We start from the raw sequence: 14,105 nt of genomic DNA, 5'->3' as shown, positions 1-14,105 counted from the left end.
CATATAACATCACAAAAGCATAAGGATTTTTAAAGAGAGATGGATATTAATACAGCAAGTGGTCTACACATATGTCTATCTTACCTAGAGTCCTACCATCCTTGGAGAGAGACCCTACACAGGCCTCACTTTTCCAGCGACCCCTCACTTCTGGGGTCTGGTTGTCAGTCTATTTCCCCTAGCTGTCTTTCTGCTTGAGGGAGTGTGACCTTTTAAATCTAGACAGGGTCTTTGTTCTGAGGTGTTCACAAGCTTGGATCTCCCCCCCCTTGACAAACTGGTCCAGGGAGCTCAGCAGAGGGACAGAGGCTTTTGCATTGTTGCTTCAGTGTGGACATCTTGAGCCATTTTGTTTGTTTCCCCAACAGTCCTATTGATTTAACCTAGTAGTCATACAGTAGACATCCTGACAACCAGGTCAACATACAGGATTAATAAATTACTACAGAGTATCAGAGAGGTAGCTGTGTTACTACAGAGCAGCCCCACTGCTGCCACAATCATATTATGCTGACCCTGCATTCTTTATGTGGGCTGATGGGGGAGGCCAGTTAGCCTGGTTAGCCGCACTGTGGGAGGACTTGGGTAATTTTGAGGTTTTGTCCGTGAGCCTCATACTGGCTAGTAGCCATGCTCAGGCACCATCTCCATTTCAGGAATTTCACCACTGCACCTTAGGTTATCCTTTTCCTCAAAGTATTTAACCTCCTAGGGGTCCCTCCTATGAAGGGCTAATCTTGATACTTGACCTTGAGGGATAATGATGACTTCTAGGCCTGGTCTACACTGGGGGGGGCTGGTGGGAAATCGATCTAAAATATGCAACTTCAGCTACGAGAATAGCGTAGCTGAAGTCGACGTGACTTAGATAGACTTACTTGGCATCCTCGGGGCGCGGGATCGATGGCCGCCGCTCCCCCGTCGACTCCACTTCCGCCTCTTGCTCTAGTGGAGTTCTGAAGTCAATGGGGAGCGTGTTTGGGGATCGATGTATAATGTCTAGACGAGACGCGATACATCGATCCCTGATAGATCGATCACTACCCGCCGATCTGGCGGGTAGTGTAGACATACCCCTAGTTTACTTTTCTAATTCTACTTCCATAGCTCACCATAGATGACCTCAACAGAGAGGCTGTAGTCTAGTTTGGAAAAAAAATGCTTTGCTTTCTGGCTGTATTTATTCTTCCTACATTGTTCCTTCCTCCCTATCATGCAAATAGTATTGTCTCAGAGGAGTCCAAGGTTCAAAGTCTTCATTCTTTCACTGCAGGATGGCTTCACAAACTGGCACTGTCTGATAGTAAATTCTATGTAAGCAATAAGTATTATCTGCAAAGCATTTTAACAAACCTTTGCAAATCAATCATTATACCACCCTTCACTTAGGGCACTAAGAAAATACTATTCCCCTTTGTACTGAAGGGGAGGCAGAGGCATAGAGAAATTAAAAGACTTGTTCAAGACCATCTAGTCAGGCATTGGCAAACTGGGATTAAAACTCAGAAGTTTCTCCCTTCTGGTCTGCTCAGCAGACCACTAAATTAAGCTGTTTCATGTACATTGGGGTTGTAATTCCTTATGTTCTGAATACAAAGGAAGTTCTTTAACATCAAATATATGCTCTTTGAAGAAAGGGGTTTAATTGTTTTTGCAAGGTACCCAGAATACTTATGTTCACTTAAAAAGTAATATAGAATAATTGACAGTGCATGCGTGGTGCTTGGGAATATTTCAGTGCTTTCCTAGTTGTTTTTGTCAGAACTGCTGGAGTTATACTAAGTGCAGCCTAATTGGAAAAAGAATGAGCAGCCCAATGCTGGACTCAGGTTTGCTTTGGGGTTTCTTGCTTGGTTCAGTGCTTCGTTCTTCTCCCAATAACAGCAGGAGGATGAAGGTAAGAAGCAGCAGTGAAGTCTGCCTCTTATGGGAAATGCTATGATGATTTTTTGTGTGCATGTGGACTAGCTCCTGCCAATCTTTCAAAGGAAAGGCAAATGAACGCTCTCTCAAGCAGATTTAATTGGTGCTTGAAATCTCACTCAAGCACATTGTTCAGAAGCCATTGTGAAGATCCCTTGATATAATCAGACAATTGTCTTCTGTATGTGGGATTAGCCGACTGGGTGATATCAAATGTTGGCTTCTCTGTTCTAGTATGACACACTTGAGCCAGAGAGAAGAAAACAGGGCAAACATATCTTTGGGATGTGGGACAGCCACAAGAAAATCCAGACTGTCTCACCCACATCAGAGCTGGTGACAAATCCACTAGCAGAAGACCACAGCCCTCTTGCAAGACATACCAGCTATAACTTCTTACCCCCACTTCCTTCCACCTTAAAATATTGCCTGCCACCGCATTTTTGTTTTAATATATTTTTGTTCCAATAAAAACATTTATAACATGTTTTCCAAAATGCTTAAAGTTAAAAAATAAATTAAAAAATAGAATTGGAAGAAAATTTGTTTATTGGAAAACATCTGTGTATCCTTAAAGTAATAAAATGTACAGGAGTTCATTACCTATCCATTCCTGTATTTTTATAAAGGGTTATTAGTTCTGCACAATTTTCCATTAGCATATGCATTAGAGATTCCATAGTAAATAGAGCAACTGTTTCTTTCCATGGCAAATACAGCAACTATTTCTTTTTAACTTTGGTTTTTTCAATGACCTGAATTGAATTGAAACAAAACAAAAAGAAATAAAATGTTAAAAATATTCTATAAAAATGGTACATCTGTTAAGGCTGCCTGAGGACAAGTTGTTTGATAAATGTCTACTTTTTTTCAGACATGGGAATTCTTAAGCAAAGTGGGATGCTTGGTATGTTCATTTGCATGCCAATACCCAGAATGCTCTTCCAGCTCATAGCTATTTGATATCTGTCTCCAAGCTGTGGAAAGAAAACAAAAGGTTTTGATGTCCTTTGTTGTGTGGGCACTGAATTCTTTAGTATGGCGTAGGGGTGTTATTGTGCAAATTAAAGTGGAGACCCTTTTTTCAGTTTCTAGAGGACTTTTGTTTTGTTTTGGTCTTAGACTTGTTCATTGTAAGGCAGATGTAATGTAGATAAGGTAAGCAAGTGTTGATTGGACACTCCCTGTGTTAGACCCTGCTGAGTTAATCTCACAATAATAAATTAGAACTTATTGCATTTTTTATTTTCAAAGTGCTGCACAAAATGTATCTAATTAACTTCCCGCCCCTCCACCCCTGACTCATTGAGATAGGCAAGATGGTAACCTGACAAAGAATATATCTGCAGATCAGGCCTGCTCTTCAATGTCTGTAACTTGGGCAGAATCTAAAAATAGGTCCTGTTGAGAAATAAAAGACTTTTCCCCCTTTTCTAAACAAGCAAACACCATGCATTCACTTCTGAGAAAACAAAGTAATCGCTTGGAAGCAATAAATCGAGTGTGATTGAACTTGGGGAGTATCATGTGTATTTCTTTTTGTTTAAATTACTCTTCAAATAAAAGTAAAACCTCTGACTGTCTTTTTCAGATGCTATTAATGATGAAGCAGTATATAAAATAATATATTACCAATTCCTCTGCAATGCCAAAGACATCTGTATAGGAGATTTGCCTGAGTAGAGCCTGCAGGACTGGATGCACAGGAAGTACTATTGATATAAGTAGGAAATATACTTCATTAGGAACAGCAAGACTGGGTTGCATATTTTTGCCCCTGTACTCTTTAGGCAAAGGTTTTTTGACCAGAGCTTAGCTTGTATATTTACGGTACTATGTCCTCTGACATGGGTGACAAAAAAAATGCCACAATTTAGATAAACATGAGGGAATAGAAATTTCCATTGGCCACTTGAATGAAATTAAGATTGTTTTCCTTTCTATGGGTCTGGACCTAAAGATCACTGGAATGAGCGTACCCCTTCACCTGGCTTCCCAGTCAAGAGCAATGACCAGATCAATAGCTTTACAACAGACTAGACCAGCTGTCCTACCTCTGTCTTAACTTCCATTTTCTCTCATTATATCCTCCTCCAGTGAACTGCATTATCAGCAGATCCATCTTTGGGGCTGTTTCCCCACTTACACTGTCCCCACAACTGTCAGTTTCCCACAACTTACAGTCCCCCAACTGACTTCTGACTGAGAAAACCCCGTAGGCTTCTGCCAGCAGCACTTGCATTACTGTGAGTGAGCAGCAGCTCGTAGGCCCTTCCTCTGCGTTGTCAACGGAACCCCCATCCACAAGCTGGGGGCACCTTAATGAATATCTGATTCAGCTGAAAAATGTCATGGAGAGCCAAGACAAAGGGGACCTAGAGTCCAACAGCTCTCAACAGTTGTGGCAACAGCCACTGAGAGAGAGGAGGCAACACTGGGCAAGGGGAGGGTGTCAGAGTAAGGGAGAGACCTAGCAGCGCTTCACTCAGAAATGAGGCAGTTAGAGGACAGGGTGAACAAACCCCTTTGAGATGAGAGAGTAAAAGGAGGCATGGAAGACCTCCCAGTGAGGAGAGTAAGGGGGCAGCATGGACCTCTTGTGCAGGAAGGGAAAGAGAAGGCACGGCTGGGGAGAGAATTGAATATAGGGAGCAGCACAGTAAATAAAGGGATTAGCCTTTAAGGGGAGTTATTTTAGAGTTGTACACAGGGGTATAACTAGAAGTAACGGCATGGAATTAACAAAAATAGAATTCAGGCGGAAGAAGAAAACTTTCCAGAGTGGGAGGTGTGTGTATTAGACTCTGGTCTTTTCTCCCAAGAGAAGTGACAGAAGCCCCATTGCTGAGGACTTTTAAAACTAGACTGAATACTAAAAAGTACCCCAAAAAGAGCCAGCCTGCAGTGGCAGGGAGAGGGTCTGGATGACCTAATAGGTCTTTTCCATTCTCAATTTCTCTGATTCTGTTAGTTATGTTCCTCCTGTGTTATGACCCTTGCACAAGTAGCTAGGCTCCACTTCTGAACCAAAGGAGGCTCAATAGTGGCCTGAAGAGCCCTACAAAAGTCATCTCACTAACATTTCTGAAAATCATTGATTTGCAGTACAGACTTTGGACACTAGAGTGAGCTGGGACTCATGGCCGTTCCTTAGACTAACTCTCTCTAAAAATAAAGAGTTAGTTTTACATAGATCTAGCCTGAGTTAATGATGAAGGAAGATGAAAGGGCATGTACCAAATCCTTCAGACTATGGGTATTTTTACAGAATTTAGTCAAACTCAGCAAATTAAAATTTGCCATTGTCTTTATGATGTACAAGCTTATAATGCACATTTTCCATGAGAAAAATCTGAGGCTAAGCTGTAGCCTTCAATTTTGAGTTAGTAGTTTGCTTAGTAAATAAGTTAAATTGGGAGTTCGATTAGACAGAAATGCCCTGGAAAGGGAACATATGTTTATTATTAAATTAGCACTTTAATAAACTGCAAATGGCAGAACTCCTAAAGTGCACAATTGAATTATTTGAATAAGCACTTGCTGTTTTGGAATAAAACCTGTCTTCCTGCACTGTAAGCTATTTTGTTTCATATTTCAGTACACAGGTACAAATGTTTTTGAATTAGGATTTGGTTTGGCTAAAAAATTGGATGCATCTATGGAAATTATCCAAGCCTCATACATCTGCCAAACTGGGCTTTGATCCTGCTGCATGCTACTGCGTAAGCATTTGTAGGATCAGGACGTTACACTGGAAGTCTTGAGAGACTAGGCCTTTGCCTGAGATTTTCGCTTACATCATGGCTGGAAATAACATAATAGCAGCTTTTTCTGCAGAACCTCAGCTCTAGGCCCAGCTACAAACTGGAATCTGAACATTTCAGAAAGGCATGGTGCCAACCCTGGGGTAGGTTCAGGGAGATTCTGTTTACCATGAACTTCTTCAGTCTCAGTTTCAATATAGCTATTAGTGTTTACAGATTAAGAAAAACAAAACAATCCAACAACTATAAATTAAGTACATGAAAGAATATCCATTTCTATATCTGTATTTGTATCTAAAATAAGTCATATGTTGTATTTACTTAGCAAGTAATTTGGTGTGTTTCAGCGTAAAGGGAACAAATGGACTTACACTTTTTTTTTTTTTTTGCTTCTTTATGAAGTACAATGGCGCCTTTAAGGAGTTGTTTTAAAGATAGTTCTCTCTTTTACATTGGGAAGATTCTAATGATCGGAGAACTAGCAAAATGTTGAAATCACAAGAGCCAAAAAAAAGTGAAAGCTGAGTAACTGAAATAAGATGTTTAGTCAGAATGTTTAAAACCCTTTGTTTTTAATTTGTTAATATCTATCTTCTGCAGAAAAGGACCTAGGGGTTACGGTGGACGAAAAGCTGAATATGAGTCAACAGTGTGCCCTTGTTGCCAAGAAGGCTAATGGCATTTTGGGTTGTATAAGTAGGGGCATTTCCAGCAGATCGAGGGATGTGATCATTCCCCTCTACTCAGCACTGGTGAGGCCTCATTTGGAGTACTGTGTCCAGTTTTGGGCCCCACACTACAAGAAGGATGTGGATAAATTGGAGAGAGTCCAGCGGAGAGCAACAAAAATGATTAGGGGGCTGGAGCACATGACTTATGAGGAGAGGCTGAGGGAACTGGGATTGTTTAGCCTGCAGAAGAGAAGAATGAGGGGGGATTTGATAGCTGCTTTCAACTATCTGAAAGGGGGTTCCAAAGAGGATGGATCTAGACTGTTCTCAGTGGTAGAAGATGATAGAACAAGGAGTAATGGTCTCAAGTTGCAGAGGGGGAGGTTTAGGCTGGATATTAGGAAAAACTTTTTCACTAGTAGGGTGGTGAAGAACTGGAATGGGTTACCTAGGGAGGTAGTGGAATCTCCTTCCTTAGAGGTTTTTAAGGTCAGGCTTGACAAAGCCCTGGCTGGGATGATTTAGTTGGGTTTGGTCCTGCTTTGAGCAGGGGGTTGGACTAGATGACCTCCTGAGGTCCCTTCCAACCCTGAGATTCTATGATTCTATTCAGCTTTATTGGCTAATTAAGCTCTAAGACTCAATACCTTTTCTCTGCCGAGAGCCCTCAGAAGGCCTCCATCAATACCAGGAAATAGAATTGACATTCCTGATAATGTTACAACGAACCTCCCTCTTCCCCCACAAAACAAAACAAAACAAAACACACCAAACCCATTGAGATCCTCTTTATATATCATTACGGAGAAAAAAAAGGGGAGACAATCCCAACTTCTAAAAAAATCCTTTACGCACCACCTTTACAGACCCAATCCAATGCTGTGAGTGCCTCCTGTGAGTTCTCCAGTGTCCATTAACAGTGATGGAGAAAGTAAGATAGTGTCTCCTCATTGAAAGAACAAAGAATGTAGGCCGTACTTACAGGTGGGGGGCTCTATTCTGGGAAGCAGTGACACCAAAAGAGATTTGGGGGTCATGGTGGATAATCAACTGAACTTGAGCTCCCAGTGCAATGCTGTGGCCAAAAGGCCTATTGCAGTCCTGGGACACAAACAGGGGAACCTTGTGTAGAAGAGGTTATTTGACCTCTATATTTGGCAATGGTGCAACAGCTGCAGCAATACTGTGTCCAGTTTTGGTGCCCACAATTCAAAAAGGACGCTGATAAGCTGGAGAGGGTTCAGAGAAGAGCCACAAGAATGATTCAAGGATTAGAACACATACCTTCTAGTGACTGAGCTCCTTGAGTCTATCTATTTAGCTTACCAAAGCAAAAGTTAAGGGATGATTTGATTATAGTCTATAGGTATCCACATGGGGAACAAATATTTAATAGTGGGCTCTTCACTCTAGTAGAGAAAGGTGTAACATAAGCCAATGGCTGGAGGTTTAAGCCAGACAAATTTAGACTGCAAATAAGGCATAGCTTTTTAATGGTGAGAGTAATTAACCATTGGAACAATTTACCCAGGGGTGTGGTAAATCTCCATCACTGTCAATTTTTAAATTGAGACTTGATGTTTATTTAAGAGCTATGCTCTTGTAACTATTCTGAGGAAGTTCTGTGCCCTGTGTTATACAGGTCAGACTAAATGATCGCAATGGTTCCTTTTGGCCTTGGAAGCTAAAAGGAGAGAAGACTGGCAGTGATGAGAACAGTGCCCTCTGCTGTTACTCTTACTGCACAGTGTGGAGGGGCACCAGTAACTTTACTTTTGCAGAGTACGGGTGCCTATTTTGAGGCCTGTAACAGAGTCCACTCGCCACTGTGGTTTTCTTTGTGTCAGGTAACTTGACCCTCCGGCCAGGTCTCAGTCTTTTAGCCCATCCCTTCTGGAATCACCACTGTCCAAACTAAAAGTTCAAAAAACTGTCTTTGACAGAAGAAGAGCTTCCACCCTCTCAGGCTCTTCTTTAGCCACACTCTGTCCCCGTTATTCAGGGTCTCTCCCAAGCCTCCCTGCTCATTCAGGGGCCAGTGGGATCCATTTTGCTCCTTTCAGTCTCTCCCCTCCAGTCTTTCCCTAGCTGGGCCCTCTCATTACTTAAACCTGGCTTTTGCCATATAGGAATCACCCAATTCCTCTCAGATGAGGCCCATCCCATAATCAGCATTGGCTTAGCTCCAGGCTCTCCAGCTCCTGGGGCAAGCCACCCTGTTATAGATAGGGTTACAAACCTTGTATTTCAAAAAGTAAAGGAGTGTTTTCCTAGCACTCCTGCCCCACCCCTTCTCTCAATATATCAATAAGCAGTACTCACCTACATTCACCAGCAGTATTTTTTGCTGCCTTTCATGGCACTCAACAACTCCCAATCTTGTACAGAGATGAAAAAATAAAGGACATTGCTTATAATAAGGGACTTTTGGGCAACCCTAGACAGGGCCATTGAATGTTGATCCAGGTAGGACACCATAAGTACATGTGTATCTGACACTATCTGTTTATAATGATTGTAATAGTGGGACAGGCAGAGTGGAGGTTTATATTTCAATACTGGGCATCACAGCCATGTCATGAGTGGCCAGAGCTAATAGTCAAAGCCAGGGCCCACAGTCACAAGACAGGAGTCAGCTGGATCAGGATACCAGGAGGTCAGAAACAGAACACAAACTGGAGATCAAAACCACGCGTCAGGAACCAGAAGATCAGACTCAGGAGACAAACTGGAGATCAGAACTACAAATCAAATGCCAGGAAATCAAGCCAGGGGAGCAGGAAGCACATACAGTCGAGAACAGAGGGGAACCCAGTTGTTCAGTTGGCTTCCTGGTCCTGCTGCTGGCTTAAATAGAGCCAGGAGGCCAATCAGCTGCTCCAGGACTCCACCAATAGGACTGCAGAAGTGGCATTGCAAAGTAAGGCTGGGCTTTGTGAGTCCCAGGTAAGCCAGTATTGACAAGCTACCAGATGGAAGGTTGGTGTGTAGCTGTGTTTATAAACCCTACAGCCCTAGGTTTGAGACCTGTGGGTTGTGATACTAGCCCCTCTTTGGGGAAGTAGCTATTTATGTCAAAGTATGGAGTGGTTTTGTGATACAGTCAAATGCACACTAAGAACTAGATGAAAACTGTCACATGAATGTCACGGATAACCATCCAAGGCAGACTTGAGCCCTAAAAGTTGATTTACTTTGCTACTATATTTATGATTATGTGCAAAAGTTTTTTATATGCAACTCCCACTGGTGTTTGCATTCACAGAGAAACAAAAAAGGTGGTCTCCCTACAATCTCAAATAATTCATAACATGAAATATGGCCACATGACTCTAACAGAGGTGATCCCTCCTCCTAACCCAATTCAGCACTGATAATAGGAAATTAGCTCCTTTGTTTCTAAATTTGATCCACAGTGCATAAAACCTTGGCCATCTAAAGAGTGAAAATATTGATCATTAATTGGCTCCTTATGTGGTAATCTCAGAGACAACAACACAGCCAGCACGGTTGTCTGTGTTTCCAAACAAGTTAGCTCTTGCTGCTGGATCTTTTACAGTTTGGCTTTGACTCCACTGACTGTCATGCAAAAGAGAAGTATGCTGGGAGGAGATACCATGGGGAAAATGGTATTGCATACTGTTACATTTTTAGGTAATTAAAATAAGCTTGTTTTCTAAATATTTCTCTGATGGCAGCAAATGCTTGGAAAATAAATAACAAAGAAGCATGGGAGTACTTTTTTTTAAATTGGAAGAATGTTTAGTAATATATTAACTCAAACAAAAATGTGTCTGTGACATTCTACTGTTAACTTATGTGTGCCATTCTCTGATGTAGGCAATGGTGTAACCACATGTATCCTGTTAAATAATAAAGTGAACGATAGCTAGTCTTGTTTATGTTAAAGGCTGGATCTTGCGCCATGCTGTATGTTGTGCTGGTGGCAGAAAGAGGGTAGGAAGCTGCTGTTCCTCCCACTCCATATGGGATTTCTCACTAGTGCTTGAGAATGATAGTAGGGGACGATAGTTCCTGCATTCCATGGGCCAGATCCTCAGGAGGGGTAAATCGGCATAACTCAAATGTAGTCAATGAAGCTATGCTGATTTGTGTCAGCTTGCAATCTTGTTTCCAAGGAGGCAGTTTTCCGGCTTGATGCATCTCTGGTTCTCCAACAGGCTAGCAAACAATGTGTATCCCATTACACAGTGCACTTGCAGGGTGGCAGGACTCTTAGATCAAAAGACATACCTGATAATATCCTTGCTTCCCTTAGCCGTGTTAGCTAAGGCAGGATTTTGTCCTAAGGGTTAGGTGGTCATTAATTATTATTATTATTTTGTACTATTGCTCATAGAGGCCCCAATTAGAGATCCACATTTTACACACATATAATTAAAAAACAGCCCCTTTTCCAAAGAGTTTCCAATGTACAGCATTTGTCACATTTCTAGATTTTAGAAGGATATCTCCACATTTTTCAGTGTTTCAGTATCCAAAGCAGGCAAACACTGTTTTCACCCTGATAAATACAGTAGAATTTGCTTGTATTGCTCTCTTTGGGAAACATTCTACCTGGTCCTTATAGTCAAATTGATAACAAGTAGCAGACACTACATTTCTTTTCAATGGCAATGGCATCATTAATTTAAATATTTTCAAGAGATGAAACCAACATCCAGGATCCCAATCCACCTGAACTTTGGTGTGATTGAAAGTTGAATTTTGCAAAGAGCCCTTATCTGTATAATGAATCAAACAAAATCCTAGACCCAAACAACCAAAGTTTGGGATGGGTTCATAACTGGGATCCCAGTTTTGCAGCCCATGTTAACTATTTTCACTGCAAATGCAAAACAACATTCACAGTAGAGCGCTATTTTACTTAAATTCATAATAAACCAAAAGAGCACTGACCTTTGTTTATATTTGGTATGGAAATTATATCCGCATTGTATCAGCAACTGGGCTACATAATAAGTGCACTTTTTGTTTTATGAATATCTGAGTAATACAATACTCCATTACCCTTGAATCTTTACCATCCCATTTCTGCTTGTGAGCTGGGTTATGGTCAGTCAATGTCCTTGTCTTTCTATGAAGCTTAAAAGCATTGAACAATTCCTAAATGTTTGTCCACACTGTCTGTCTGGCTCTTTGGCACTGACTCAATAGTCTGTAAAATCTTTACCTTACTGCAATATGAAAGCACAGGATGCACATGCCACATTTTCGGTTAGGTTGTTTAGAATGTGGTGAGTCACATTTGTACGGTACAGTTGGCTTTTATCTGCCTCTAATTACCTTTAAAATTGATCTTTATAACTGAAACTCAGCTGGTTCCTTTAATAAGGCCATGTTAACAAATGAGGTCACATTTTCAAGTTGGCAAGAGCCAGCCTGTTGTTTTCCAGGCTGCATATTAAAAAGTAGGTAGTAGTTCCTGCTGGCTAGGATTTTTTTTTTTGCTGTGAAGCATATGGAATGCCCCATGGGGAAGAGGTTGCTGGAACATAAGAATTGGCATACTGGATCAGATCGGAGTCCAGCTACTTGGAATCCTGTCTCTAATAGCGGCCAGCACCAGATGCTTCAGAAGAAGATATAAGAACCCTACAGTAGACAGATATGGGATAATCTGCTCCCCACATTAGGTTTCATCCTGATCTCTAATAGTCAGAAATTAGTTATAAGCCCTAAAGCATGAAGTTTAATCTCTCTTCTTTTATTATCAAAAGATGAAATACATCCTAGAATACTCAAGGAGCTGACTGAGTCGATATCTGAACCACTAGCAACTATCTTTAAAAAATCATGGAAGACAGGAGAGATTCCAGAGAGCTGGAAAAGGGAATATAGTGCCAATCTATACAAAAATAAATAAGGACAACCAGGGGAATTACATATGACAGTCAGCTTAACATCAGTACTCGGCAAGATAATGGTGCAAATAATTAATCAATCAATTTGCAAACACCTAGAAGATAATAAGATCATAAGTAACAGCATGGATTTGTCAAGAACAAATCAGGTCAAATCAACCTAATAGCTTTCTTTCCCTGGATAATAAGCTTTGTGGCTAGGGGGAAGCAGTAGATGTAGTTTATCTTGACTTCAGTAAGGCTTTTGATACTGTCTAGCATGACCTTCTCATAAATGAACTTGAGAAATACAACCTAGATGGAGCTATTATAAGGTGGGTGCATAACTGGTTGGAAAACTGTTCCCAGAGAGTAGTTATCAGTGGTTCACAGTCAAGCTGGAAGGGCAAATGAAGTGGGGTCTGCAGGGATCAGTTCTGGGTCAGGTTCTGTTCAATATCTTCATCAGAGATTTAGATAATGGCATAGAGAGTACACGTATAAAGTTTGTGGACGATACCAAGCTGGGAGGGGTTGTAAGTGCTTTGGAGGATGGGATTAAAATTCAAAATGATCTGGACAAACTGGAGAAATGGTTTGAAGTAAATAAGATTAAATTCAATAAGGATAAATGCAAAGTACTCCACTTAGGAAGGACCAATCAGTTGTACACATACAAAATGGGAAATGACTGCCTAGGAAGGAGTATTGCAGAAAGGGATCTGGGGGTCATAGTGGATCACAAGCTAAATATGAGTCAACAGTGTAACACTGTTGCAAAAAAAGCAAACATTCTGGGATGTATTAGCAGGAGTGTGGTAAGCAAGACATGAGAATTAATTCTTCAGCTCTACTCCACGCTGATTATTGTATCCAGTTCTGGGTGCCACATTTCAGGAAAGATGTGGACAAATTGGAGAAAGTCCAGAGAAGAGGAACAAAAATGATTAAAGATCTGGAAAACATGACCTATGAGGAAAGGTTGAAAAAACTGGGTTTGTTTAGTCTGGAGAAGAGAAGACTGAGAGGGGACAATGATAACAGTTTTCAAATACTGTTTGAAAAAGGTTGTTACAAGAAGGAGCGAGAACAACTGTTCTCCTTTATTTCTGAGGATAGGACAAACAGCAATGGGCTTAAATTGCAGCAAGGGCAGTTTAGACTGCACATTAGGAAAACCTTTCTGTTAACATAGTTAAGCACTTGAATAAATTGCCAAGGGCGGTTGTGGAATTTCCATCATTGGAGATTTTTAAAAGCAGGTTAGACAAACACCTGTCAGGGGTGGTGTAGATAATACTTAGTCCTCCCTTGAGTGGAGGGGACTGGACTAGAAGACCTTGCAAGGTCCCCTCCAGTCCTACGATTCTATGATTCTTCTACCTACCATGCTTCACCATGCTTGTCCCCTTCTTCCCCAACTTGTCCCTGTCCCAATTTGTCTCTTCCTCGTCCTGGCTCCTTGTCCTATTATCCTTGCCTACCCAGTCTGACTCTCCACTCCTCAGGCTTCTCATTGGCATGATCAATGCCTGGGCAGTCAGCCCAGTGGTCAGAGCAGCAGCAGTCAGAGGCCTGGAACAGCACTGTAGGTCAGAGCCAAGGTTCAGGGTCTGAGTCAGAGTCAGGAGTCCAAAAGCAAGCTGAAAGGCAGGTCCACGACCACAACTGGCATGGGAGTCCACCTTGTTGCACAGACACTTCTTGGAACTCCTCTTGGTCTTAAATAGAGTTCCTGGACCAATTAGGGGCCAAAAGGGAAGCTTTACGTCCGGCTTTCTAAGGTGGTACTTCCTGTGTTATTTATTGCCACAGTGTTTATACGGTAATGTATACAGCCCTATCACAGCTGCTGGGTAGCAGTGAGGAGACATCGGCTATCC

At 41.5% G+C, this 14,105-nt stretch overlaps 1 long non-coding RNA gene across 6 annotated transcripts in view; it reads right to left on the bottom strand.

Annotated features, from left to right (window-relative positions):
* Positions 1-14,105, bottom strand: part of LOC123372412 — a 375,513-nt gene that overhangs the window by 12,864 nt on the left and 348,544 nt on the right. The window contains exons 7-8 of one of the 6 annotated variants that reach the window (XR_006580274.1): positions 3,556-3,635; positions 2,495-2,900 (exon numbers count right to left, since the gene is read on the bottom strand). The exons of the other annotated variants lie outside the window; for them this stretch is intronic. This is a non-coding gene — a long non-coding RNA (uncharacterized LOC123372412). Of the gene's footprint in view, positions 1-2,494; positions 2,901-3,555; positions 3,636-14,105 lie in introns of those variants that run through there. 6 annotated transcript variants of the gene reach the window in all.

The sequence above is a fragment of the Mauremys mutica genome, chromosome 6, assembly GCF_020497125.1.
Source record: "Mauremys mutica isolate MM-2020 ecotype Southern chromosome 6, ASM2049712v1, whole genome shotgun sequence".
Classification (NCBI taxonomy): Eukaryota; Metazoa; Chordata; order Testudines; family Geoemydidae; genus Mauremys; species Mauremys mutica.
The sequence above is the reverse complement of the archived record's forward strand: the minus strand, read 5'-3'. Positions and strand labels throughout refer to the sequence as shown.